General features: G+C 37.7%; 1 pseudogene; it reads right to left on the bottom strand.

Moving 5' to 3' along the window:
* Positions 1–19213: 19213 nt before the first annotated feature.
* LOC104230055 (ribonucleoside-diphosphate reductase large subunit-like) lies at positions 19214–23688 on the bottom strand (annotated as a pseudogene).
* Between the last annotated feature and the right edge of the window lie 1260 nt (positions 23689–24948).

Here is a 24948-nt window from a genome sequence, read left to right as displayed (position 1 = left end):
AATTGGTTCTATTACCGGGAATCTGATAATCTATTTTCTCTTCTCCTAACCTTCCTTGTTGCATCAACTATGTCGAATAACGATGACAATACTCAAGGAAACCAAGAGAACCAACAAAGTCAGGGAGATCCACAAAATATCAACATTCAAGTTCCTGCTCCGTAAGACTCTCCACGACAATCTCGCGAGGGTTCTCCTGATGAATCTCAAACAAATGAGTATGCTCAATTTCAAAACATGGAAGCCACTGATGAAGCTTTGCAGAAATTAATTATTGCTCAGGTCAACAAAGTTGTTGAGGCACTTGTTAACCAGTTACCTGTTGCAACACCTGCACCTACTCCAAATAATAACACTATGGAAAACCCTCGTTCCGGGCTTGTTAACTCAGGCAGTGGTGGAACTCCCAGTAAATCGCAGGAGAGAGAACCAGGTAATGCAATTAATTCTTATTTGCAAACTTTAGTACTAACCTTGCAGAAACAGCTCAAGGAGCAAAGTGAACGCATAGAGCAGATACCTGGGATGCCACCTATAATCAAGGGGGTAGATATGGATAGATATTCACAACCACCCTGGAAGCCAAGTGCTGCTCCGCTACCAATCCCAAAAAAGTTCAAAATGCCTGATATTCCAAAGTATGATGGAACAACAGACCCACGAGACCCCGTGATTGCCTTCACAACGGGTGTAAAGGGCAACGATTTGACTAAGCAGGAGATTGAATCGGTACTAGTCAAAATATTTGGTGAAACACTCACCAAAGGAGCACTAACATGGTATTCTCTTCTACCTGAAAATTCTATAAATTCTTTCGCTGAGCGTGCATATTCTTTCATCAAAGCACACTCGGGAGCCCAAAAAGTGGAAAAAAGAATGGAGGATATTTTCAAAATCAAGCAAGGAGATTCAGAATTGCTGAGAGAGTTCGTGGACAGATTTCAACGTGAGAGAATGACATTGCCGCGTGTACCTGACAACTGGGCAGCTATTGCCTTTACAAGTAATTTGAATAAAAAATGTTCGGAAGCTACGAGGAGGCTCAAGGAAAGCCTTCGAGAATTCCCAACTACAATGTGGAATGATGTTTATAACAGGTATAGCACGAAGTTGAGGATTGAGGAAGATATTGTGCCACGATCTCAAAAAGAAGAAAATTTACGTCGAAGATGGGCAGAGACCTACAAAAGATCCAGTAAAAACAGGTACGAGCCTTATATGGGACCTACGGGAAAAGACTCACGATCAAAACAGGTCAACAAGGCACGATCACAGACTAACGAACAGAGAATCAGGTCCTTCATCAAGATTTAGGAACGAGCGAAACAACTATGAGTCATGGGGCGATGATAGAAATTTAAAAGCGAGATTCGGAGGTTACAACTTTAATGTCAGCACCTCTGAGCTCGTAGCCGTTTTGAGAGGCATGGGTGATAAGGTTCGATGGCCAAAGGAAATGAGATCGAATCCAAACAGGCGCAACCCTGACCATTGGTGCGAGTTCCATAATGACCATGGGCATAAAACAGCAGATTGCAGATTTTTACAAAGTGAAGTTGATCATTTATTAAAACAAGGATATCTCACCGAGTTATTTAGTGAGAAAGGCAAGCAAGCTTATATGAAGAACAGGCAGGAACCTCCAAAACCCCCTTCTCCCAAAAGAACTGTTAACGTTATAAGTGGGGGCGAAGACATCATCATATACTGTAGCTAACAAAGTTTCCAAAGTGACTATTACCCAAGGGAAGCGGGTGCGGCAGGTTCTAGAAGAAGACAATATTACATTCAATGATGCAGATGCTAACGGCGTATTAACCCCTCATAACGATGCACTGGTAATATCTCTAAATGTGCATGATACTAATGTGAAACGAGTTTTGATTGATCCAGGTAGTTCCGTGAACATTATTTTGCTAAGAGTATTACGTGAGATGCAAGCTGAAGATAGAATAATACCAAAGGCGCATACTCTATCTGGATTTGATAATTCCAGTGTTGTCACGAAAGGAGAGATAACACTCACCACATTTGCTGAAGGGATCGTGAAGGATACAAAGTTCCAAGTAGTAGACATGGAAATGGCTTACAACATGATTCTTGGGAGACCATGGATCCACGAAATGGATGTTGTTCCTTCAACCTTGTGTCAAGTTATTAAGTTTCCTTCGCCATGGGGAATCTGTCAAATTCGTGGGGATCAACATATATCCAGGGATATCAACTCCATTGCAGACACAAGCACGAGAAGTGAAGGCAAATAGCAATCATAGAAGGCAGTTGAGGACATCACAACACAAACCTCAACTGAACAAGGGCAGACAGATGTAGATTCAAGGCCTGATACCATTCAAGAACCAGAAGAGAATGAAAATATCAAAACAACGATAGAGGAATTAGAGCCTGTCATGTTATATACTCGATGGCCTGATAAAAAAGTCTATGTTGGAGCCAATCTTGACCAATGAATGAAAGGTAAGTTAATTGAATTTTTAAAAACTAACATGGATTGTTTTGCTTGGTCTCACTCAGACATGACTGGAATTCCACCGGAGGTGATGACTCATAAACTAACTGAAGATCCATCATATCCTCCTATAAAGCAAAAGAAGAGAAAGTAGGGATCTTTCAAGAATCAGGTGATTCAAGAAGAAGTACAAAAATTGTTAAAAATTGGTTCCATTCGAGAGGTAAAGTATCCTAATTGGTTAGCTAACACTGTTGTGGTTCCGAAGAAAAATGGTAAGTGGAGGGTCTGTGTATATTATACAGATCTTAATAAGCCTGCCCTAAAGATTCTTTTCCGCTACCACATATAGATCAATTGATTGATGCAACCGCAGGTCATGAATTACTAAATTTTCTAGATGCATATTCAGATTATAATCAGATTAAAATGGATCCGGGATATGAAGAAAAAACTGCGTTCATAACAGACAGTGGGACTTACTGTTATAAAGTAATGCCCTTTGGTCTAAAAAATGCAGGGGCGACGTATCAGAGGTTAGTAACCAAAATGTTTCAGGAATATTTAGGAAAGACTATGGAGGTATATATAGATGATATGCTTGTTAAAACTCAATACTCGAAAGATCACATATCACACTTATCTAACACATTTTCAATATTGCGCAAATTTAATATGAAGTTAAATCCCGAAAAATGTGCATTTGGCATTACATCAGGTAAGTTTTTGGGTTTTCTCATTTCTAACCGTGGAATTGAAGTGAACCTCGCACAGATTAAAGCCATTGAGGAAATCCCTGATATACTTTCAAATAAAAAAGAAGTTCAAAGACTAACAGGGAGAATTGTGACTTTGGGAAGATTCATATCAAAATCATGAGAGAAGTGTTTCAAATTCTTCTCAGCTCTTAAGAAGCAAGATCATTTTGAATGGAATAAGGAATGTCAACAAGCACTTAGGAATTTGAAGACTTACTTATCAAATCCACCTTTGTTGGCAAAACCAAAGGCTGGGGAAAAGCTACTCATCTACCTTGCTATTTCGGAAGTGGCGGTAAGTGCTGTTTTGGTCCGAGAAGAGCAAGGTAAACAATCCCCTATCTATTACGTAAGTAAATCTTTGTTAGATGCAGAAACGAGGTATCCTCAATTAGAAAAACTTGTCATTGCATTAATCATGGCATCTAGAAAGTTAAGACCTTATTTTCAGTGTCATCCTATCGTTGTGGTAACTACCTACCCTTTACGTAACATATTACATAAGCATGAGTTATCAAGTAGGCTAGCTAAGTGGGCAACAGAGTTAAGTGAATACGAAATTGCATACCAACCTAGAACTTCTGTAAAATCACAAGTATTAGCAGATTTCGTGGCTGATTTTAGTCAGGGAATATAGTTTGAAGCAGAGAAATAATTGCAGATGTTCAATAGAGGTAACCCAGGAACTTGGACTTTATTCACTGATGGCTCATCTAATGTGAGAGGAGAAGGTTTAGGAATCGTATTGGTACCACCTACGGGTGAAATCATTCGGCAAGCTATCAAATGTCGTTCCATAACTAATAACGAGGCAGAATATGAAGCTATGATTGCAGGTTTAGAATTGGCACGAGAGCTTGGCATAAATCAGATCATAATCAAAAGTGATTCGCAACTCGTGGTTAATCAAATGCTGGGAACTTATACAGCCAAGGAATCAAGGATGCAGTAGTATTTGGAGAAGGTACGGGAATTGATAAAACAATTTCAAGATTAGGAAATTAGACAAATACCCAGGGATGAAAATCTTGAAGTAGACATCCTAGCTAATCTCGCATCTGCGGCCGACTTGGCAAACAATGCAAATGCCTCAGTGATACATTTATTTCATTCAGTTCTTGATCCTGGTGTTAATGAGGTAAATTTTAATAATTTAACTTGGGATTGGAGGAACGAAATTGTTGCTTTTTTGCAGTATGGAACCGTTCCTGATGACAAGAAAAAGGCTTGTGTGCTTCGAAGAAAAGCTGCTCGGTACTGCTTAAAACAAGGCAATTTATATCGTAAAATATTCGGTGGTCCATTAGCAAGATGTCTTGGACCTTCGCAAACAGAGTATGTAATGAGAGAAGTACATGAGGGTCATTGCGGGAATCACGCAGGTGGAAGGTCACTGGTAAGAACCTTGATTAAGGCAGGTTATTACTGGCCTAAAATGGAAGAGGAGGCAGAATGTTTCGTGGCCAAATGTGATAAATGCCAAAGGTACGGTAACAATATGCATAGACCTGCGGAATTGTTACATCCGGTCATTGCACCATGGCCATTTATGAAATGGGGAATGGATATCGTGGGTCCATTACCGCAAGCAAAAGGACAGGTAAAATTTTTGCTTGTTCTCACTGATTATTTTACTAAATGGGTAGAGGCAGACGCATTCAAACAGGTGCGAGAAAAGGAAGTTAGAGATTTTATTTGGCGAAATATCATATGTCGATTCGGCGTACCAAAGGAGATTGTATGTGATAATGGCCCTCAATTTATTGGAGCTCAAATCACGGAATTTTTTCAAAGCTGGCAAATTAAAAGGATTACGTCAACACCATACCATCCAGTGGGTAATGGGCAGGCAGAGTCAACAAACAAGATTATCATTAACAATTTGAAGAAGCGTTTACAAGAAGCAAAAGGTAACTAGCCTGAAGTGTTACCTAGGGTTTTATGGGCATATCGAACAACTGCTAAAACAAGTACGGGCGAAACACCATTCTCGTTGGTTTACGGAGCCGAAGCCTTGATTCCAATTGAGATAGGAGAGCCGAGCACACGGTTCATGCAGGCAACAGAGGAGTCTAATAGCGAAGAGACGCGGGTCAATCTTGATTTACTCGAGGGAAGAAGATAAGCTACATTAATAAGGATGGCAGCACAAAAGCAAGTTATTGAACAATATTACAACCGAAAAGCGCGCCTAAGATTCTTTAAAATTGGGGACTTCGTGCTTAAAAAGGTCTTTCAATCTACAAAGGTAACTAACTCAGGGAAATTAAGCCCAACATGGGAAGGTCCCTACAGAATTCGTGATGTTGCAGGAAAGGGAGCATATGAACTGGAAACAATGGATGGCAAGATACTACCTTCACATTGGAATGTTGTTCATTTGAAGATATACTATTTCTAAGGAAATCCCACGGTCAGGTATAACCATTTTAAATTTTATTTTTGAATTATTAATTTTACTAACGATTTTAGATGATAGGCAAAAAGCTAGCTCGTACTAAATGATGAGTCACGACCTGTAAGGCACATGGAGTAACCTAAAATTTCTGGCATAGGGTTACAATTATTCTGATAGAAACGAAAACGGGTTATGCAGTCTTCATCTATAATCGTCCCTCCGAGTCCCGTGTATTTTTCCTTTTCAGGAAAAGGACCAAGATGAGAGAAACAAACAAGTGCTTGAGGCTTCAAACTTCAACGCTCAAACACTTGGGAGACTACATAATATACACTGACATATGTGTAAAAATCAAGCAAAGATTTGAGGAAAAAATCAACCTTAGAAGAAATAAGTGTAGAGCAAAAGTTACGAAGTTACGGCATTCATAGCATTACCATAGTGTTCTTTCCCATTAAGACAATGAAGAGCTATGGTATTCATCATAGTGTTCTTTCTCATGAGAACAACGGAGTCACTTCTCAAACCCTTCCTAATACATGGAGTTAGGGTAATGACTATATACTGAAACGGGGGTTATAAGGAAAAACCTTGTATGTATTATTTTTCTTTTGTAAAAATCTGTTACAAGTAAAGTAGTTACGAGAAAACTATAGATGTAATCCAAATACATGTAAAGTATCATTCAAAAACTTGTCAAGGTTCATAAATAAAAACTTGTCAAAGTTATTTCAAACAAAACATGTGTGTTCATATTCCTTTCATCGTATTATAACACCATTATGAAGTTGAGACGTATTCTTCATTAAGTGTCGAACATATAAAAGGGCCCTCTTTTATAAAACTCATGTTATTAAGTCATGATATTAATCATAGAGCATTTTCAAAGGATAAAAATGCAAGTTATTCTTTAAGTCCTTAAAAATAAAAGGCAAGAATAGAACGAATAGAAGTAATAAAAACTTCTTAATATATTTAAAATCTAAAAACTAAGTATAAACTTAGTCATCAAAATTGTTTTATATAGATGGCCCATAATAAGAACTGGGGACTTTTTCCTTCTAAAAACCCATTAAAAACAAATTAAGGGTTTGATCATTATCTTCCAAAAACAAAAAAACAAAAACAAGTTAAGTTATAAAAACTGGTCACTGGGAGGCAGGAGCATCAGAAATAACAGTGCCAACATCAAAAGGAGCAGCCACAAGCACGGTGTCAACTTGACTTGTAACAGCAGGCTCGATGAGGTGAGCAAGAGTCATGGAAGCTTCAACTTCGGAAGTTTGAGCCATAGTAGCTTCACCTTCGGGAGCTTGATCCACGGTAGCTTCAACTTCAGGAACTTGAGCCATGGCTACATCAATTTCGGGAGCTTCAGCCACGGGAGCCTCAATTGCAGGAGATGCAAAGTCTAGTGGTTGTTGAGCCTTCTCAATAGTCTCCATGACTTTAGCCAATTCTGACTCTAAATTAAAGTTCTCTTGGCTAGCCTCGGTTAAGGTATCACGGAGAGAGTTCAGAAAAGTCCAACTTACCTCAACAGCCATTTTATCCTCGAGAAGCTCGTAGTCTCTTTCCCAAACAGCAATTTCACTCTTGAGTCCTTCATTTTCAGCCAAGGTGGAATTGAGGGAGATTTGAAGAGAGGCATTGGAACTTTCCAAAGCACGGATTTTATCAGTAGAGGCCCTCAGGTCCATTTGAGTTTGAGTCAAGCTCTGTGCAAGATCATTCTCATAAACCTCCTTTTGACTCAGAAGTGCTTTCAACTCTTTAATCTCCTCATTTGCTTTAGATAGCTGATCTGAGAAAGAAGACTCAAGGCGTTCTTTGTCCTTCTCTGCTTGGCTTGAAGAAGCCTTGGCTACTGCCAATTCCAAAATCAATGCACGCACCTGCTGCTCCAGGTTATTCCTATTCTCTTGCATATCTTCAATAGCAATTTGTGCACTATCAAATTGCCCTTTCCAGTTAGCCGCTTCTAGTTGAGCTTCACGAGTCACTTTCTCAGAGTCACGGGCCACCTTCTCTAAAAGAGAAATTCTGCCCATCAACTCTGTACCAATGAGGTTGGCCTGAAAATAATAAAGAAGGAAAGTAAGAATCCAAGGGTAAAAAAAATCTTAGATAAAGGAGGAAAATACCTTCAAAGTGGCATGAACAATATCGTTCATCAAAGTCAAGCAGCTATGGCTATTCATCTTCTCTTTTTCAATTGAGCCAATCAAAGGCTTAAGCCAAACGTCTGCCTGGCCAGATTTTCTCAAAAGGTTGTTGTTGGCGGGAACTTCAATAGTCACGCTCCTCATGGCAGTAGTTCTGCTCGTGGAACCAACTTCAGTATGATGAACAATAGGAGGGGGAATAATCAAAGGAGGAGCCAGAAAAGAGGTGAGTGCAGTAGAAGAAGGAATGGAAATAACTGGGGCCGGTAAAGAAGGAATTACAGGCACAGGTGATGAAAAAGACGATAAAGGTACTTCATCTAAAACATGCCTGAGATCACCACTATCAAATCCACTAGCAAAACGTTGATCAGTGGATTCATGAGTATCTTGGGGGGTAATATCGTCATCAGAGACGAGATGAACAGGCTCGGCAGAAGAGGCACGGGGAGAGACTTCCGCCTCATCATCGGACATAACACGTCTCCTAGCCCTTGGCCTCTTTATCAAAGAGCCATCTTCATCTTCCTCTTAGGAATCTTCGTCAATGGTTTTCCTCTTCACAAGTATGTCCTGAACTCTCCTTAAAGTGAGTTGAGCTCCTGTAGAGGTTCGAGAAGCCGCAACTGCTTCAGCAGAGACGCCTCGAATTGAAAATCCTGACAAAAAGAAGGATGAAAATTAAGGCAATAAATAGAAGATTTTACATACTAGAAAATAAAAAAAACTCTTACCATGAGTTTTCACTTTCCAACCGTACTGATTGGAGATAGATTTCCACGACCTGGCCTCCATAGGCGCGGTCTTCAATAATTTGTCTACCCAACCACGAAAGTTGGGAATTTTATCCACAACTCCCATGATTGCTACAAAAAGGTGAGGGAGAGAAAATTTAAAAAAAAATCAAAGTTGAAAGAAAAGGTACGAGAAGAATAAAAGACTTGCGTGCAAAATTCCATTTCTCGGGAAAAGGAACGTTTTCTTCACCCACTAAACCAACAGCAGGGGCAGTAACGAATCGAGCATACCAGCCACGATCCTTATCATCTTCTGGGCTTACTAAAACTCTTTACTCCTAGCTACTAAAGTAAAAACAACGATGCGATAGAACCTGGGGAGTAAAGATGAATTAGATGAGGGAAAGTAAAATCAACACCCGCCTTGTTTGATAAATGTCTTAAGCAAGCCACAGCTCTCCAAACGAGTGGGCCGATTTGTGCTAAACAAACTTGGAAAAAACGGCAAAAATCAAGAATTACTGGATCAATGGCTGGTTTAAATCCTAGAATAAAGGGATAAGTATAAACGAAAGAAAAACCAGTCATATAAGAAGTAATTCTTTGATTTGGATTAGGAACAACAATTGGGAAGTCACTATTCCCATGACAGTCGTTACAAACTATGGGGGTTAAAACCTTTGTAATCATAGTAGTGTAGGTATCAGCACGACTCAACTCAGAAACTTGTTTTTGAAGTGATTCTCTGTCATGGGTAAAAGATAAGTCACTAGGAACTATCTCTTCTATCAAAGGTTCTTGTAAAGGTTCAGAAGTTTCTTTACCCTGAGAAAATGATTTTTGAGTAAAAGAACCTCTAATTCTAGCGGAAGTACCAGAACTAGAGGAAGGTATAGAAGAACTGTCGCCACGGGCAGATCCTAAACTACGGAGTCTACCACCCCTACCCCTTCTATGTCTAACAGGGGCATTAGGGAAGTTATCCAAGATAGGAACTCTTCTAGGGTTAGGGTTTGAAGAAGACATGATGAAGAAGGTCGAATTAAGGAAGAAGTGAACAGTATCGAAGAATAAAGTATTCAATAAAACTTTATGAAGAAGAGGACAAAAGAAAAGGGTTATATTTATGTAAGAAAACGACCGTCAAAGGTAAGAAGTGTAATAATGGAAAGCCTATAATAAAGGCAACTAGCTCTTCATGAATAGTGGAGCTGTAAAAGCCTTGAAAAAGGCTGCAAAACTGCAGAACCGATGGGAGAATGACACGTGTATAGAGCATTTAATAGAAGAGACAATTGAAGCGTCAATGTTGTCATAGAATTAATGATGACAAAAATTCCCTTTTTAATGAAATTCACTTCCCAAATATTTAATTGATAAATAAATGGAAAGTAGGGGGACTATCTGTATTGGAAAAAATTGAGTTTGCATATTGGAGGTGACGTGTCATGACGCGTGGATTAGTCAAATGATCAAAGAGTTATAATTAGCCAGGAGGCACGAGCAACAACAGATATGAGAGGAGGTGATGAAAGAGGCACGGGCAGTTATTCAAATAGTTCGGCGCCCGTACCTATTTAAGTCATTTAAAGCTCAAAGATCAAGAAGAATCAAGGAAATGAATCTGACAATGCATGAGAGTCCAAATTCAGTATTTGACATATATTAAATACTGAGTACGTTGGAGAATTTGTATTTAATATAAATGATTGAGTAACGTTTCTTTTATTGTCATTTATTACCCATAATTGCCTTATTAAGACAAAGGCAATACACATATCTCCAAAAAAATCATTATAAAAGGGAGAATGCTGAACATTTGTAGGGACACGGAAGATTATTGGAATACAATTGGCTCTACTGATTTTTATCCTGATTATATTTTGGCTACCTTAAATTACTTTCTTTTATACATTCTTTTGATTATCAGTACCCGTGTTCTTCTAAATTCTAGCTTTGACTAAAATTCTATTTTTTGGTTAAACAGACAGCACTATCGTGTTACAATATCGCTCCCATTGCTCTGTTAGTGCTCCTTTATACATTCTTTTTCACACTGGGTCCTTCTATGAATCCGAGCTTATTTTTCGCCAACAGTGTCATGCGCATCGATCTTCTCCACAATCCGTAGTTCTTAGGTCTTGTGAGCTTGAAATCTATTAAAGCCACACTAGGAGCAGTGGAAGGTTGCAGATAAAGCGGTGGTGGTCGATTTTGAGTTCTTCGTTTCCCATGTCGATGAACCCTAATCGATCTTCTTCGACGATGATTTGCACTCAAAACTCAAGGAATGTTACCTAGTCCCTTGCTCGTTGCTCTGATACTATAAAGAATTGAGCAGATTGTGCATCAGTTTGTAACCTAGAATGAATTGCATAGAAGTATCTAGAGAGAGGAAGGGGAGAGAAGGAGGAGAAATCTTATTAACTGAAAAAGAGAATCGGGTACGAGTCGTGTATATATTATCTAAGTACATGAGAAATTACAAAACAACCTTACTTATCTCAATACAAGGAACTCTATGGACCTATTTATTACCTACTCGGCTACTCTTATGAGGTACGGACATATGGTAAATATCTTCAAACCAAAGAGACTAGAAAAATATAACAAACAATAATTATATCTCAGTCTCAAACAAGTTGGGATCGATAATATAAATTCTCATTCTTTCTTCAAGCTCAACTTGTATCATCATTATTTACCAAAGTAAAATAAAAGTAAAAGCAAATGATAAGATAAAATATCTAAATAATAGTAATAAAAAGAAACTAGAACTTAATAGTTAATCCACATAATGTATTTGAATTCTCTTTTTGTGCAAGTTTTAATTATTATGCTCGGGAACATTGGAAGAACAAATTCGATCCCTGAATATATGAGAAGCAACGCACTCTCTTAAATTTCCACAATCAAGAAGTTTTCGTTGACAAATATATCATTGATTTGAAAAATATCATATCCTTTTTTGGTAATTAATTTTTTTTAAATTACCGAGTGAGAAATATGTACAACACAGAGAGAAACTAAATTTGGACAGCAACCCCAATTTCAGTTGCTACTGAACTAACTGCTACACTTCCACTACCAAATAATAGTATCTTTACTAGGGCTGTCAAATTTGGCCCAAGTCCAAATGATACGTCCAATTCGTTCAAGATTAAGATGGTTATTGACCTGTCCATTTATTAAACTCAACTCATCTTGATCCAACTCATTTGAACTTATTTAAGTTATGTTGGTCCAATTTGATACACAAATAACTTTTCCAAAATATCTTTAAAATAATTATTTTGTGTTTGATATGTTATAAATGACCATAACAAAATAAAAAAAAGTCTTATTTAGCAATTATACAATTCATAAGAAACTAACACATAGTATTAATTAAAGCTTGGTGAGAGTTCGGCGGGTTGGGTATGACCCAAATGTTAGTCCATCTTGACCCAGCACATCTCATCCCAAGTAACTTTTAGGCGGGTTATTTGACTTGCCTAATTATTGATTCAACCAATTTTGACCCGTCCAAAATCAGTAAAACACACAATGACTCGCCCATTTATTGATTCAATCCATTTTGACCTGCCCATAATCGGTTCAACCCGCACATTTGACACCCCTAAATTCTTTACCTAAACTGTTGATCTAAGCTACTGTGACCTAACTTCATAACCTTACAACATAACAAAGTTTGCTATTTGTGCACATAGTTATCATAGCCACCGACAAAATCCAGTAAAAATAGCACGGTATAGCCAGTTTTCGGACTGGTCATTCAAAAATAGCCAGCGTTTATAAAGTCAATGAAAATTTTGTTGCAACAGAGACCGGTCCAGCATAATATACTAGAGTTCGGTGCACCTGTGTATGAACTCCAGTATATTATGCTGGACCGGTATACTTTGCTGACTCCAGTATATTATACTGGACAATTATACTTGCTGGAACTCCAGTATATTATGTTGGAGTTCTGGTGTACTTATGCTGGAACTCCATCATATTATGTTGGAGTTCCAACATACTTATCCTGGAACTCCAGTATAATATGTTGGCGTATTTTTGGGGGTTTGAACAGTGTTTTCGCTCAAATTTATTTTTACATGAAAAGTGGTTAAATTTCGATTACTTTTGAAACTGGGCTATTTTTGAACGACCAGTTGTAAATTTGGCTATTTTTGAATTTCAGGTCATCCGGCCTGCTGAATTCACCTGATAAAAACACAAATCTATCAACAACTAGGACACCAAGTTTCAAAGAATCTTCAACTGAAATTTGAAGCCATTGCCCTATCCACAAGTTCTCTTGGTTGGGTTAGATTATAATTTAACTGAAACCTCATGTATAAATCTTCTTACCACATGTGGTCTTCTCTACTGTATCTCACTTATGAAAAGTTTCCACATAAGCTACCACAAATGAAGTAACATGATAAGTGAAAAAAAGAAAAGTGCCTCGAATCATACATAAGAAAATTCTAAGTCGGTGATTTTAGAATGGTTGTCCAATAGGACGGGACGTCTCGTCCTGTCCCGCATCCCGTCTCGGTCCCGTCCCGTCCCGTCCCGCTTCAAGTTAAATGTGATGGTCCAATGTTAAACGGGACACGGGATGGGACGGGACGACCATTTCGTCCCGTTTGTCCCGTCCCGTTTCGTCTCGTCCCGTCCCGTCCCGCCAGTTTTTAAAAAAAATAACTAGTCGTTGGGCAACGGCTTAAATTGCAAAAATAGTCGTTGCCAACGGTCCAAACAGCCCCTCCCCCCCCCCCGAAACACCCCTAACCCCCCCCCCCCAAACTTTTAATATAACCCCTAAGTTTATTAAATTACACTTTGGCCCTATTTTCTACTATAAATACCCACATTCTTCTTCATTTTTTCCCATAAAAAATCAATCTTCTCTCTCAAATCTCTTACATTCTAATATTCTATCTATATTCTATATTATTCTCTAATTTTGTTACTATCAAGTTTCAACTTTCAAGTATTTGGGTAAATTTTTTGGAGCAACTTTCAAGCTTCAAATTAATTCGTCAAGTATTTGGAGCAATATTTTGGGCAATTTCTTCAAGTTTCAATATTTAATCACGGTGCACTCGTTCCATCTCCTAATTTTAATATATAATTTTTGCGTATCATTTTAGTGCTTAATTTTTGTGTTTACTTTACGTGTTATAATTTCGTATTTCATTTGTGTGTTTAATATTTGTGTTAGCTTTTTAAATTTAATTTCGTATTTAAATTATGGCACCTAAAAATGTATTTGGTATTTTTTTTTAAAAAGCAGTAAAAAAAAAGTAAAGGTGAAAGTAGTAGTAATCCTAATCTTAACCCTTCTCCTAGACCTAGAATTAGAAAGCATATTGATGAAATGACTCATGTTGATGAAACTTCATTTTCCCAACCCCCCACATTTTATGATGGTCATGTCGGAGAACAATTAGATCATGAAACTTTACAAAGACAATATGGCAATGATATTTTTTTTGAGGATGAAGAAAATGAGAAAGAAAAATTAGATGAAACACCCACTAGTCCCGCAACACAAGCTCCAACTCAGAGTCAATCTCAGTCTGGAGCTTTACCCCATGTACCCCCTGTAAGGGGTAAGCCTAAGGCTGAACGTCCTAAAACATCACTTGTATGAAAAAATTTTAAACATGATAAAGTCAATCATCGTGCTATATGTGAAAAATGTAAGCAAGTATTTGCACACACAACAAGTGGTGGGACGGGGGGTTTAAGTAGACACTTAATAAGGGATCACAAATCTTTATGGATACAAGCTAACATAGAAGCCGGAAAAATTATAGATCCTACCATCGATGCTGACACTCCTAGTGGATATGGTTCTAATCAAATTCAACAACAACTTGACCCTGCTTCTGGTCATGTTTTACGCAAATATAACAAAGATAGAGATCGTGAGAACTTAACAAAAATGGTGGCTGTCTGCGGCTTACCTTTTACTTTCCCTTCTCACCCTGCTTTTGTGCATTATATACAAGAAACTTATAACCCTGCTTTTCAAGGTTTTCCTAAGACCACGGTTAGAAATGATATTTTTAAATTTCAAACCGAATATCTTCAGTATATTCGTTGTGTATTTTTTCACTTAGATTGTAAAGTGTCTATCACATCTGATATAGGTCGTAGTCCTAATGGTTGTGATTATTTAACTGTTACATGTCATTGGGTTGATCATCACTGGAACTTGCAAAAACGTATTATTGGTTATAAATTTGTTGATTCAAAACACACTGGAGCATATATTGCAATTACTGTTCTACAAATACTTGATTTTTTTTGGACTCATTAATAAAGTTTTAACTATCACCTTAGATAATGCTTCTTCTAACACAATCGCAGCAAATAGCTTAAAATCTAGACTTTGTCCAATTAATCCAACAATTTTTCATGTTAGATGTGCATGCCATATTTTTAACTTGGTTGTAAAAGATGGTCTTAATTTATTTTCTGATGCTTGTAGTAAAATACAACATGCTTGTGGCTATATTTTTCGTGCTCATAAACAAAGTAGAATTCGTGAATTTGCTCAACAATGTGCTAGTGCTAACCTTCCATTTAGAAAAGTTCCAAAAGATATTTGTACTAGGTGGAATTCTACTTATGAAATGCTTAAAGTTGCTTATGATTATCGGGTGCCTATCCAAAAAGTATTTAATATGCATAATGTTCACCCTGTTGATCAAATTGTTGATTCTGATTGGGATGAGATCAGAGAGCTTACTAAATTTTTAGAAAAATTTTATGATGCTACAAAATAATTTTCTGGTATATATTATCCAACTGTTACACAAATATTATGGTATATTTGTGGAATTTCTATTGTATTTGGTAAGTATAAAACAAATCCAACTTATGCACCGGCCATTAAAGAAACAATTTTAAAATTTAAAAAGTATTTTTCCCTATTCCCGAGGTTTATTTAATTTCTACTCTACTTAACCCATCTTTAAAACTAAGAGGTGCAAAGGGACTTGTTCGTAAAATTTATGAGAATTTAGAAATTCAAGAAAATGAACAACCATCTCTCGAAAACTGCCAAGCTAGCATATATTCTTATGATAGATCAATGTTTGATAAATATAAATCTATGGATACAACTGGTTGTGAAACTGCTCATTCTACTTCTAAGTTTAGAGCAGAAGTTTTATGGGAAGATATGGATAATATAACAGGTTTTGATTCCTCTATTGATGATGAACTTGATTTTTATCTTAATCAAGGATTGGAAAGTATTAAAGACGAAGAAGGTAAGGAACAATTTTTGCCATGGTGGAGGGAGCGTGGCAAGGCTTTTCCAACACTTTCAATTATGGTCCGAGATATCCTGGCTATTCAAGCATCATCAGTAGCATCGGAGAGTGCTTTTAGCGCGGCAAGATTTCAAATTGGAGATCATAGACATTCATTAGCGGAGGACAGTCTAGAGATTTCCGTATTATTCAGAGATTGGATTAATGCAAAAAGAAGAAATCTTGGTTTTGAAAAATTAACTACTAGGGAAGAAGAAGAATACAATGAGATACTAACCACTGGGAGCGATGACGGCATGGAGCTCATGGAACATCAATCAACATTGCCAATTCCAGCAGAATGTCCGAGAGATATTATTGATAAGTTACAAAGAAGCTATAGGAGCTTACAAATATTAGTATGATAATTTGTAATTGGCTACTAAGAGGCCTAGTTCAAACAGAACCCTTCCTAGAAGGTGGCTGCGTAGATTAGGTGCTCTTCAAAAGAATTATATTTGTATTTGAGATTTGAAAGTTCTATTAATAAAATAAAAGGCTCTAAGCGTTGAATTTTATTTATGAATTGTCTTAGTTACTTAATAGTTAATACTTTGAAATTATATTAAATAAATTATAACTCTATTATAAATTTATAATTACTAGAATATTTCATTACAAGTCTTTTGTTTTAATATTTTATAATTCTTTACTTAGTTTTCTAATTTTCATTTTAACATAGTAACATTTAAGTTTATTAAATAAGTCAAAAATCTAGCCGTTGCAAACTTTAAAAACATAGTAAATTTCAAAAAACTAGATGTTTTTTTAAAAAAAAAATACACTTAAGGCCCACGAACCCGTCCCGTCCCGCCCCGTTCTGTCCCGTCCCATCTCGTTTGTTAGCGGGACGGGATGGGACGAACGTTTCATCCCGTTTGTCCCGTCCCATTTCGTCTCGTCCCGCCTCCATCCCGCCTAAATGTCGTCCTGTCCCGTCCCGTTAATTTGGTCCCGTCCCGTCCCGTTGGACAGCCATATTTAGATTAAGCTTTCTGTAAAAGCGAATCCATTCTGAATGCCAACTTGAGACCATAATACAAATGGTCCTCTCGATGTCCTAAATATATTCCAACCACATTGAAAATGAAAGCACCAAAATAGCACTTCACCATTCGTAAACCAATATCTCGGCATAGTTATATGAATTCCAGGATATACTATAGTAAACAATGCCCTCCAAGGCTCTTGACACCATAAACTTTTATTACCCATTAATTAAAAGTGTCTGTCTCCTCATTAGTAGAATAAGAACAAAGCATTTCGTCCAATGCTGAAACGCCAATGAAGTCTCTCATCAAGCATATTTGCACCGGCAAAGGTATCTCTGCATAAACTTCATTTGAAATACTAAATGAAACCACATCAAAAGTTGTTGAAAAACCGATCCAATGAAATGCCCCATGAACAAATGCCAAAGAACGCATACCAGACAACACACTGCAAATGCTATGAGGATGTATCAATATTTCTCCATGAACCACTTTTCAGCACAAGAATTTCACTAGGTACTACGCGACCATCACATGTGTTCTCGACAATCTTAAGGATCGTATAGCCACCACTAGTTGAGTCATAACCCAATCCCAAACAAGAAAGTACCTCAGTCGGAAATTTTGGATCTGGAAGCACTATTGATTCTCTTGTGGAGGGATTCCATAGCAAAATTATGTCGTATTAAACAATATTATCATAAACCTCCATAACATCCGAGCCATCACCACAACAACAGATTTTGCAAGACTGTGGTTCAGAGTTTGAAGGGCAATCAAGTTTTTGTACATCCTCAACTGTTGAACTTACTATAATGGACAACAATTGATGCTAAATAGATCATCCTTGGGAGATATTTGGCAAATAAGAAATTTTTGGGAATTGGGATCATTCTTGGCATGACTGAGATGCTTCATCGTAAAGTAAGGGTAAGGGATCAATGTTCACATTTGAATTGATGAAGAGACCGCATAGATAACCTGCTGAGGATGTCCATAAGTATATTCTTCTGAAAGTGAATTCCTATGGCCTGGATAGGTGGGATGTTCATTAACAATTGGTAATAAAGTTCAAATGTGAACACCATTGGCATGAGTTCTCAACTTTATTGCCAATTGGCGTGTTGGTGCGGGATTATCTCCGCACCAATTATGCCAATTGGCCAGCATGTTCATTAGTCTATGTTTACTCACTACAAAAAAAACGGCCTTAAGGAAGGGAAATCTAGTCCCTAAAAGACCAAATCTGGTCCCCAAAAAAGAAATAACGACGGGCCACAGCTGGTCGCAACCCGTCGTAATAGCTTCCGCCGCTAAGAGTCAATAGCGACGGGTCCAAAAACCTGGTCGTTAATTGATTTAGAGACGGGCAAAAAATCTAGTCGTAAAATACTTTTAGAGACTGCACATCTCGTCCCCAAAAGGCGATGAAAATTATACATATTCCCGTCGTTAGAGCGTTTTAGCGACCAACCTCCAACTAGTCCTAGATTATCTTTTAGAGATGGGCAGAAAATCTGGTCGTATAATACTTTTAAAGATGGACAGAAAATCTGGTCGTAAAAAATAAATGTATTTCAATCGTTAAACCATTTTAGCAACCAACCTTTAACTGGTCGTCCCAGATTATCTTTTAGAGACAAGGTCCCTGTTTAAATTAAAATAATTGGTGTAATTTGGCGACAATATTTTTAGTCTCTTATTGACCATGAGTAGTTCTAAAGCTCGATACCACCAAAAGTTATTTTTATCAATAAATATCAAATTGTTATAGAAAAATCTAAATATAAAAATGGTACAAGCTTGCAGGGAATCCCAGAAAGCAATTCTTTAAATTTAAAGATGGTACAAGTTTTCTTCCAAGCACCCCTGTATATGAACAGTTCCGAAGTAAATTCATTTCCTCTTAATTCGGTCTAAATTGTGTTACCACCTTATCTAAAAGTTTAACATGTTAGAAAGGATACACTTGTATTTACTTAATTATATTATTTAAGTGAAAATAAAGCATATATAAAACCTGAAAGGGGGAACTAAATTACATTTTTTTGGACATGGGAATGTGATTAATCTATGTTATCTCCTTAGCTTCTCCTCTTTTTTCTTCTTGTGGCAGGTGATGGCATTGTGACAAAGGGACTAGGTTATGGAATAAGAAGTATACAAAGTGCTATTGCTGTTTATGGTGCTATTCATGCAGCTCGGAATATGGCAATCAATGAGGATAGACCAATATTAGTTGAGGTGAAACTTATGTATACTGTCATAATTGGCTTTTGAATGCATCCAACTAAATGAAGTGAAAAATTATAGGTGCATTTGGTGAAAATGTTCAGGCAATGACTTATCGAGTGGGACACCATTCAACATCTGATGATTCCACGAGGTATCAGCGAACAAATGAAATAGAATACTGGAAAAAAGCCAGAATACATATATACTCTCAATCAATGACAATCATAGACATAAGAATAGCCAATCCCATTTATCTGATGGTGTTACTCCCCCACATATCTGGCTGGATAGTACCCTGAACACAACATTGTCTTCAGTGGAAATGCAATGTGAATTGATAATACTGAATCAAAATAAAATCTGGCAGTCATTTCGTGTTCTACAATATTGTGTATTATTTTGGTTCTCAGCATTTTCAGGATTATCTTTAAACTTGTATCACATATTCAAATTTGAACTAGTAAGGAGATGCCTTCTTTTTTTGGTTAGGACACTTAACAGTCTAGCAACTATTTTGACTAATTCTGGATGACCATCTACACACAATGTAAGGCCAAACAAGTTATCCGCACAGTACCCATCAGTTAAATCTGGGAGCAGAAGGATAAACACCTTGCTTACAGGACTTCCGGCATATGTCTCGTATGGGCCTTCTTTGGCAGCTAATTCAGAAGAAGCTTTTAATGCATGGTAGTATATTGTCTCAAATATGTCCTTGTTTAGCTGCTGAGCCTATACATAGACAAAGTATAAGATCAGAATCATTAGAATAAATGTACAGCTTGGAAAGATGATCGACAGCACTTACCTCCCGGGAATCAAATGCCATGCCAAGCAGCATGAATGTGTCTGCAAGACCCTGGACTCCAATTCCGATAGGCTTATGTCGTAAGTTGGACCTTTTTGCAGTTTCAACAGGGTAGTAATTGACATCAATAATTTTGTTCAGGTTTGTAGTGACTAATGCAGTAACCTGTAACATATGGCAAACAGAACAAAATCAAGAACAATATCCAAGAAAAACATGTCAGAGGAGTTGGTAGTCAGAATAAATCAAACCTCTGCCAATTTGTCAAAATCAAAGTATCGATTTTTGGAACCCCTGCTCCAGACAAGCTTAGATGGTTGTGATTCACTTGGCACTCCCTGAAAGACATAAAGGCAATGCAACACTAAGAGGCAAGGCAAAAGTAGGACAAGTAATGTTGTAAAGCATATATAAATTTTAACTACCTTTTCTCTAACATATCTTGGTAGAGCAATTGAAGCAAGATTGCACACAGCAGTTTCAGTTGGACTTGTGTACTCAATAGTCTCAGTACACAAGTTAGACGACTTGATAGTGCCAAGAGTCTGCTGGTTACTTTTTCTATTGCAAGTATCCTACAATAACAAACAGAATAGTGGTTGAGTAAAACTTTAAGTGCATACAGACAAACAATGAGAAGAATAACAGAACCATATGAAAGCCACCTTGTACAACATGTAAGGGGTCCCAGTTTCTATCTGGGACTTTAAGATCTCAAACCAGAGATTTTGTGCTTGAACCACCTTCTTTGCCTTACCCTGAATTGACAAAAGGACATTGTTTAAGATCAATGCTGAAAGGATCATTTAAATCCACCCTATAAAGAGTGTGCAATTAACCTCAGTACAAGATTTGATTTTACCTCCTTTTCATAATTTGTGTACAGCTTCTCAAAATCTTCACCCCAGCAATCTGCCAGTCCAGGAGCCTCATTTGGACAAAACAAAGACCATTGCTCATTGCTTTGGACTCTTTGCATAAAAAGATCTGGCACCCAAAGAGCATAGAAAAGATCTCGTGCCCGATGCTCTTCCTGCAGAAATGGAAACATCACCCATATCTTGTCGAATTGCTGAGTATGGACAAGCTTTATCATATGAAAGGAGTAAGGAATATTCTACTGCAGTAGCAGAGAACTTGTGCAGGCCCACTAGACAGATATATTAAACAATTGATGACATGAAGAGTACTAACTATACCTTCCCATGGTTCTTCCTTAAATCCAGAAATTCAAATATATCGGCATGCCAAGGCTCAAGGTAGACAGCAAAAGCACCTACATGCAGCATAACACAGTGAGAAAAAGTGAAAGTAGTCCCTACATCTTACACTTTTGAATTCTAAAGTAAGCACAGGAATGAGGCCACACCCTTTCTTTTGCCACCTCCTTGGTCAACATATCTAGCAGTGTCATTGAATACACGCAGCATAGGAACAATTCCATTCGATGTCCCATTTGTTCCATGAATGTAACTCCCAGTAGCACATATGTTGTGCACAGAAACTCCAATTCCCCCAGCTGATTTGCTAATAACAGCACATTCCTTAAGAGTATCATATATACCCTCAATACTGTCCTCTTTCATGCATATCAGGAAGCAGCTACTTAACTGCAAATCACAAAAGAACACAATGTAAACAATTAGGGAACTTTCTACTAAGGATGTCACTAAGCAGGAGAGGTCAATGTTGGATTGTTTTTATAACATAGTGGAACAAATTCATGATGACTTAGTTGAATCATCAAATCAAGAAAAGAAAACACAGCTTTCAAAAAAATAAAAGTTTGACATACTTGAGGTCTTGGAGTTCCAGCATTAAATAATGTTGGAGATGCATGAGTGAACCATCGTTGAGACATCAAATGATACGTTTTGATGGCAGATTCAATATCATCCTTGTGTATCCCAACAGATACTCTCATCAGCATGTGGTGTGGCCTTTCTACAACTTTACCCTGAATCTTTAAGAGGTAAGACCTCTCAAAGGTTTTGAAACCAAAATAATCATAGTCAAAATCTCTGTCATATATGATTTCACTGTCCAGACGAGCAGCATTCTGAGAGAAAAAGGAAAGTTATTAACAAGTGGTATCTAAAGGCAATTATAAACAAGCTCTTGATCCACCTAAAAGCCTTATCCGTAATTCAATACCTAAACATAAAGGAAAATTTCAAATGGCAGTGATACCTTTATGATTATCTCGTACACTTCATCAGAAACCAGTGGTGCCTTCAATCCAGATCTCTCACTGACATGGTAATACATGTCCTTAATCCTGTGATATTCCAATATTACAACCAGCACTTGGTTATTAATCACTATACCAACATGCATTTTGTATGAAAAAAAAGAAAACAGAAGGCCAAGGACAAACATTGATTCAAATCACTTACGTCTCAGAAAATGATTTCTTGGTGTTCTTGTGCAGATTGGACACAGCAATCCTTGCGGCCAGCTGCACTTTCAAGAGTTTTGAACAAATTAGAGATTAATTAATATGTTCATTACAGACAAAGTACCTTGTCCTAGGATGCACTATATAAGCGTCAGCCGATCTATCCTACAACAGGAGAGGAGTTAATAGAAACTCCTTTGGTCTCCCCACTTCCTCATTTGAAGCCAAACATCTCATATATTTAATTTCCTTTTTAATTTCAGCATATATGCATATGTAAGAGAATTCTCCTTTGAATTATTTCAATGAGCATAAAAGCAAGGGAAGAGTCTAATTACTATTTTCTATTGCTTCATTACATAACTCAAAAATCAAATGAACAAACATTATCTACTCTGAAACCGCACATTTTAAAATAAAATAAAAAACTTTTGCCTAGATCCAAAATGAGCTAATATGCATACAGAAGCAAGGTTGAGCACTATAAAACAAGGGACCAGACAGGGAAAAACAAGAGATAAAACTGAAAAATAATACTAAAAATGTTCAAATTCAGCAAATCATGACTGAAAAAGAAAACCAGAGTCTGAATTTGAAAAAACACCAATTCCAACGAGCAATAAAATTCAATAAAATGTTCAACTTTAGCAACTCACAAGCGAATATTTCAATATTCCAGACCAACATATCATTTCCAAATATAAACATAACCAATAAATCAGTAGAGTCCCTACATTGTTTAAACTTATCAGATATTTGAGGAAACATACATTTGAAACTAAACCCCAAAGCAACGAAAAGAAAGTAAACACATACATAAAATTAAATCAAGAGGCAACATGAGTCCCAAACTTGAACAAATGCTTAAAATTCAACAGCATTTCTATAGATCAACATAATCAAACAAACACAGAAGCACAGATATATAGAGGGACTCACACAGGCGTAGTCCGGGTGGTAGCAGTCATAGCAGCGGCAGTTTCAGCGGCCAATTCATCAAGCTGACTAGTGGTAACACCCTTATAAACACCAGCACAGACCTTCTGAGCAACAAGCACCGGATCACAATGATCAGGGCTGAGTCCATAACTCAGCTTCTTAAGCCTAGCAGTGATCTTATTAAAATGAACAGCTTCTTGTCGACCGTCTCTCTTCACCACATACATTTTTTACCTCTCTGTGAGGAATTTCGTCGAACACCTAGAGGAGAGGAATATGGATTGGTCCTTGATGTTAGCGAGATGTGACTGACTGGGTGACTCTGTTGTATATATAAGATAATTAGGGATTTAAATAATTTTTGCGCGAATTAGGGTTTTTGATTTTGGGGGATTTTTGAAAAATTCCCGCCAATTGGGAAGAGCGGGTGTATGATATAACATGGAGGGAGGAAGTGTGTAGGAGAAGCTGTAAGCGGGACCCACCTTGCTATGCTTTGAAGTTCGAATTTGAATGTGATGAGGTGTAAATATTGTTGCTCTAACAATTAATACTAGTAACTAGTAATTACGTAATAATTATTTTCTAATTTTATGTTCTATAATTTTTGCCGCCAAATTCTGACTTATAATCAGAAATATGTAATTAACATTTTTAGAAAATGAATTTGTTACTAAAAATGAGTAAATTCTATAAAAGTTGATAGGGCAAAAATTTGAATGATGTGTCGCCGCCATCGAGTTATCATGAATCATCGCAGCAACGGGCAGAGCCCGCGTCGACCTTATAGCTAATAAATGCATCCCTTCCAAAAGTCGGGGTTTGTTGCACATATTAGCTCTAGAATTACTACGGTTATCCGAATACTAGATATCATCAAACAAATTATAACTGGTTTAATGAGCCATTCGCAGTTTCACCGTCTGAATTTGTTCATACTTACACATGCATGGTTTAATCTTTGAGACAAGCATATGACTACTGGCAGGATCAACCATGTAGCATTGCTCATTGACGCCGGCGTCGCATGAGCATGGCCGACCCAAAGGGCACGGCCAAGTCCAAGATGAGCACGACCGTCATTCGTAAGGAGTATTCTTTGGGCAGATAGAAGCCAATGAATAACCCATGCCTATTGTGTTTACCAAATCCGAGAGTCCGAGCATACTAGTCATGGACCAAGCCATCGAAGGGCGAAGCGAGGACGACCTGGGACATAACTGCAGCTTTTGGTTCACCCCGCACGTCGAACGCTAGGGGCGAAAGGCAACCGATTGTGCTTGATAATGCCTTGGCATTAGGTATGCAACACAGAAAACCGATGCTGAACAAGCCTAATTTGCGCTTGTGTCATGACTGAGATGGTATGCGGGCTAGGACGTTGTTGCTCAAGCAGGGATCCAACCTAGCCATACAAGTGGAACACCACTCATGTGCCGCACGTACACTTGCCTCGCCGATGCATGCCAACAACAGCCCCAACACGCGACGCGCAACCATGTGTTGTTGCCGATGCCAGCATTGCAAAGCCAAAACAAGCCCCGCAAAGCACAAACAGGGGGTTGGAGTGTAGAAACGAAGAAGGCGCCACAAGTGAAAGGCACGAACACAGTCCACAACAACTGATGGCAATCAGCAATGTACTGAGCTTCGCCCCATGCGCATGGCACCTTGCGGTACTACTTGCACGACGCTCCGTTATTTTGTTGCCAAAAACCATTAGCCGCCACGA

This window comes from Nicotiana sylvestris, chromosome 8 (genome assembly GCF_000393655.2).
Source record: "Nicotiana sylvestris chromosome 8, ASM39365v2, whole genome shotgun sequence".
NCBI classification, from domain to species: domain Eukaryota; kingdom Viridiplantae; phylum Streptophyta; class Magnoliopsida; order Solanales; family Solanaceae; genus Nicotiana; species Nicotiana sylvestris.
Note: the sequence above shows the minus strand (reverse complement) of the source record. Positions and strands in the feature narration are given on the sequence as shown.